This window comes from Mustela erminea, chromosome 6, assembly GCF_009829155.1.
Source record: "Mustela erminea isolate mMusErm1 chromosome 6, mMusErm1.Pri, whole genome shotgun sequence".
In the NCBI taxonomy this organism is placed as follows: Eukaryota; Metazoa; Chordata; class Mammalia; order Carnivora; family Mustelidae; genus Mustela; species Mustela erminea.
Genome location: NC_045619.1, coordinates 98211242 through 98217308, shown reverse-complemented (window position 1 = coordinate 98217308; position 6067 = coordinate 98211242).

Here is a 6067-nt window from a genome sequence, read left to right as displayed (position 1 = left end):
TCACGGTCCTGGGATTGAGCCCTGCATGGGGCTCTCTGCTCCGCAGGGAGCCTGCTTCCTTCTCTCTCTCTCTGCCTGCCTCTCTGCCTACTTGTGATCTCTGTCTGTCAAATAAATAAAATCTTAAAATAAAAAAAAGATCTGACACATCAGATTAGAAGCACTTCTTATTTAATATAGGTCTCAAAAAGAGCAGAATAATTGCAATAACACATACAGCTGACACTCCTGCCCACTTCTGGCTGGAATTGACCTCCTCTTGGTTTAACCACTATTGGTAGTAACTGAAACCTGTCTACTTTTCTAATAGGAGATAGCCAGTTTTCCTGTACTTTGACCAGAAAATTTCTTAGTTTATTTTCTTCAAGAGGAATACACACATAGAGGGAGAGACAGACAGAGACATAGAGGGACAGAAAGAGAAACTTAGAAAAGAGTATAGATAAACACAGAAGAACTTGCATCCTGCCTTTTCCTCCCCTCTCTCCACCTCATGGCATTGTAATAGCCTGCTCAAGTACTGATTTGGTTCTTAATATTGTAAAATGACAAGAGCAATGATTTTTTAAAACATTTTATTTATTTATTTGACAGGCAGAGATCACAGGTAGGCAGAGAGGCAGGCAGAGAGAGAGGGAGAAGCGGGCTTCCCGCTGAGCTGAGAGCCAATGTGGGGCTCAATCCCAAGACCCCGTGATCATGACCTAAGCCGAAGGCAAAGGCTTTAACCCACTGAGCCACGCAGGTGCCCCACCCCGACCTTTCAAACTTTTAACTAGCAGCATGGTGCCTCTCCAAAGGATGTGAATAAAGAGGGGAGAGCAGAGGTAGAGGAGAAAAGTAGCTTCAGGAGTATTGTACCAATCTTTTCCCATAAGTCATCTGCCTGCAGGAATGTAATTATTTCAGAGATGACATCACTCTGGCAGAGAACAAACTTCATCAACCCAGTGTTTCTCCCTCCCCCTTGACCACTTAAAGGGGAAAAGAGCAGAGGTGGGTGAAGTATAAATGGAGTGCTTTAGAGGACCTAAGATAGACTCGGGGGGGAATTTCTCAATAGCTTTCTATTATAAGTTAGAAGTTCACTAAATCTTTCTACTTTCAAGAGTGGATAGATAGCTCATCCAGACAGAAAATCAATAAGGAAAATTGGACTCAAAACTACACATTAGAAAAAAGCAAAACAAAACTACAAATGAGATCAGATGGACGTAAAAGACATTTACAGTACATTCTGCTCAACAGTAGCAGAATACACATTCTTCTCAAGCACACGTGAAATATTTTCCGGGATATATCATCTAGTAGGCCACAAAATAAGTCTTAATAGATTTAAGAAGATTGAGATCCCATCAAATATCTTTGCTGACCACAATGGTATAGAACTAAAAATTAATTATAAGTGGAAAACTGGAAAATGTACAAATATGTGCAGATTAAATAACATGCACCTGAACAACCAATGGGACAAAAAAGAAGTCAAAGAGGAAATAAAAAAAATATCTTGAGACAAATGAAAATAGAAACACAACATATTAAAATTTATGTGATGCAACAAAAGCAGTTCTAAAAGGGAAGTTGATAGTAGTAAATACTTTCATTATGAAAAAAGAAAGATCTCAGATAAACAACCTAACTTTACACCTCTGAGGACTAAAAATAGAATGAAGCTCAAGGTTAGTAGAAGAAACGAAATAAAGATCAGAGTGGTAATACACAAAATAGGAACTAAAACGAAAATAGAGAAGATCAAGGAAACTAAAAGCTGGTTCTTTGAAAAAATGAGCAAAATCGACAAACCTTTAGCTAGACTCACCAAGAAAAAAGTGAACTCAATGAAAATCAGGAATGAAAGAAGAGACATTACAACCACAGAAATACTAAAGATCGTAAGACATTACTATGCCAACATATTAGAAAAAATGAATAAATTCCTGGACACATACAACCTACAAAATCTAAATTATGAATATATGGAAAACCTAAACAGATCAATTACTAGTAAGGAGATTGAATTAGTATATAGCAGAATGACAAATCAGTACTAACTTTACATTTAGTATATGTGCTGCCGAAGCGAGCACCTAACTTTACATTTAAATGGATTAAAACCTTCAACCAAAAGGACAGAGATTGGCAGAATGGGTAAAAACACATGATCCAACTACATACTGTCTGCTCACTTGAGATCCAGAAACACAAACAGGTTGAAAGTGAAAGAATTGAGTATTTGATGCGAACAGTAACCAAAAGAGAGCAGGGTTCGCTACCCTAATATCAGACTCAAATTTTTAAAAAAGATACAAGAAACAAAAAGGGACATTATATATTAACAAAGGTTCAATACAGCAAGAAGACATAATTATTAATATTTACACATCTAATGACAGACCATCAAAATATATGAAGCATATTGTTCTGTAACAGATTTCTAGAATTTTTTCATTTTGCAAAATGGAAACTCTATATCCAATGAGCAATGACTCAGATTTGGAACGAACCTTGAATTTCTGGGATAAACCCCACTTGATCTTGGATGTACTATTCTTTCAAAACTTGTTGGATTCTTATGCTAACTTTTGTATGCGTCTGTGAGGATTTTTGCATCTATGTTTATGATTATTTTTAAAAAGATTTTTATTTCTTGACACAGAATGAGAGAGAGCACAAGCAGGGCGAGCAGCAGAAGGACACGGAGAAGCAAGTTCCTGGCTGAGTAGGGAGCCGGAAGCAGAGCTCCAACCCAGCACCCTGGGATCATGACCTGAGCCAAAGACAAATGCTTAACTGAACTGAGCCACCCAGGTGCCCCTGCATCTAGGTTTATTGAATCTGATATGGTTTTTTTAAGATTTTATTTATTTATTTGATAAATAAATAGGCACCCCATCTGATATGTTTTAATACCAAGTTAATGTTAGCCTCATGAAATGAATTGAGGAGTGTTCCCTTCTTTATTTTCTGGAAGAATTTGTGTAAGATTAGTGTTATTTTCTCCTAAGATAGAGAGGCAGAAATCAGTAGTAAAACTTCAAGGCTTTTTTTTTTCCCCAGAGATTTTTTTTTTTAAGAGTAAAATTGACATTTTAAGGGGTAAAATTAACATTTTTTGGGTGTACTGTACTATGAGATCTATCAGTTTATGAATTAAATAAGTTTTTATTTCATTAAATAAGTTTTCATTTCAAAGAAATGGGGATTACTGCGTTGTACAGTTAATGTATATTAAACCATAAAAAAACTGCCAGATTGTTATGCAGAGGGGCCATATCATTTTGCATTCCCACTGGTAATGGGTAAGTGTTCTATTTTATTTTAGCCATTCCAAGAGATCAATAGTGGTATAAAACATTGTGGTTTTAATTTGCATAAATCCTTATAATGGCTTATGTTAAGCATCTTTTCATTTGCATATATGCCATCTTCTTTGGTGAAATGCCTGTTCAAATCTCTTGCATTGTGCTGGATATTCTTGTTGGACATAAAATACTAGGTTGACAGTTCTTTTCTTATAACACTTTAAAGATGTTCTCCCATTGTAGTTTGGGTTTCATGGGTTCAGAATCCAAGTTCATCCAAATCATTGTTTTTCTATATGCAATGTTTCATTTTTCTCTAGTTCTATTAACATTAAGAAAAAATTTTAAGTAGTTTTTAGTCATTTTATGTCTGTTATTTTCCTTGAAAATACTATCCCACAGATCCTTGATGATGTTCTTTTCTTTCTTTCAAGTCTTCCCCTGACCATGCTCTTCAGACTGTATAATTTCTGTTTATCACTCTTCAGGTTCAAAGACTTTTTTTCTTTTATATTGCCATTATGCCACTGAAAACCATCCAGTAATTAGGTATTTAACTTTTATTTTTTTAAATTTTTAAAAAATATTTTATTTATTTGATAGAGAGAGATTACAAGCAGGCAGAGAGGCAGGCAGAGAGAGGAGAGGAGGAAGCAGGCTCCTGCTGAGCAGAGAGCCCGATGTGGGACTTGATTCCAGGACCCTGAGATCACTACCCGAGCCAAAGGCAGAGGCCCAACCCGCTGAGCCACCCAGGCACCCCGGTATTTAACTTTTAAAACCTCTTCAGCTTGTAATAGAGAATCACAAAAATGTGCCAACATAGTACAGTGGGAGGCACTGTGTATCTTTCATTGCAGTGGTTTATCTTATCCCAGTGGTTATATCTTATATAATTTATCCCAGTGGTTATATCTTATATAATTATCCCAGTGGTTATCCCAGTGGTTTATCCCTGTGGTTATATCTTATATAATTATTGTACAATATCAAAACCAAGCAATGACATTGGTACAATGTGTGTATATAGTTCTATGTCATTTAATCATATGTGTAGATTTGTGTAATGACCACCACAATCAAAATACCAAACTATTCCATCATCACGAAGACCTCTCTTGTGCTACTCTTTTACAGTCATACCACAACTTATCTCCACCACCTAACCTCTGGAAACCACTAATCTGCTTTCTATTTCTATAATATTGTTATTTTGAGAATTATATATATATATGGAATCATATACTATATGAACTTTTGAAATTGATTTTTTTTCACTCAGCACAACGCCCTTAAGATCCAATGAAATTATTATATATAGCTTTTTTCTTTTACACTGCTGAGTAGAATTCCATAATATGGATATAGCAGTTCATTTAACTTTACCTATTGAGAGACATTTTGGCTGTTTCCAGTTTTGGGATATTACAAGTAAAGCTATGAACAATCATGTTCAGGTTTTTATGAAGACCTAAGTTTTCACTTCTCTAGAATAAATGTCAAGAGTGATTCTGGGTTGTATGATGACTGCATGTTAGTTTTATAGAAAATGTCAAATTATTTGCCAGAATGGCTCTACTCTTCTGTATTTCCACCAGCAATGAATGAGATCCATTTTTTTCTGTATTCTTCTTACCAGTATTTGGAATTTTCACTATGTTGATTCTTTTTAGTTTTATACTTTTATACTTTCATACTTTGCATTTAAATCTATGATTCACTTTTAGTTGATTTTTGTATGAAGTGTGAATTTTTGGCTTATTCGGCTTATTCTTTTGCTTATGGATATCCAATTGCTCCAGGGTCATTGCTGAAAAGACTATCTTGTCTCCATTGAATTGCTTTTGCAATTGGCTGTACTTGAGTAACAATATTTTGGGTCTCTCTGTTCCGTTACATTGACCTCTGAGTTTATCTCTCTGTCAATACTACAGTCTTATACTATAAATGTCTTAAAATCTGTCAGTTGTTTTTTCCTGTGTGAATTGGCCACATTTTTCTCATTCTTTGTATGCCAAGTAATCTTGGGTTCTATCCTGGATATTGTGACTGTGATGCTATGTATACTGTGGGTTCTTTTATAATCCTATGGAGGGTATTAATCTTTTCTTCTTCTTCTTAGCCAATCAACCTAGTTTAAGCTCAGACAAGAAGTTCTGTCTTGTTTTCTTTTCTTCTTTTTTTAAGATTTTTATTTATTTATTTGACAGACAGAGATCACAAGTAGGCGGAGAGGCAGGCAGAGAGAGAGAGGAGGAAGTAGGCTCCCCGCCAAGCAGAGAGCCCGATGCAGGGCTCCATCCCAGGATCCTGGGATCATGACCTGAGCCGAAGGCAGAGGCTTTAATCCACTGAGCCGCCCAGGCACCCCTGTCTTGTTTTCTTACCGGCAGTGCTTCCAATCTCAGTTCTGCTTTCAAATTCTTTTCTATTTTCTTTTCAGACTTTCCCACACCTCCATCACTCAGGTTCAGTCTGAGATCTGGGCCATGGTTTTGGTCTCAGTTCAAGACATAGAGCTTCTGCTATGTTATTTTGGGTCTATCACGCACATGTGTTTCTTGGGGTTAGTCTGAAACTTGAGCAATGGTCTAAATATTAAAGGTTATGTTTTAGATTTGTCCAGCCCATGAACAAATCAGAGGTGAGTGTTAAGTGTTATGCTGAGTTAGTTAATCACCTTCCATAAATCTCTCCTTTCCAGAATTCTGGTTACATTTTCTAGCCTGCAAGTTTCCCCTTTCATGATTCTTTTAGACAGGAAC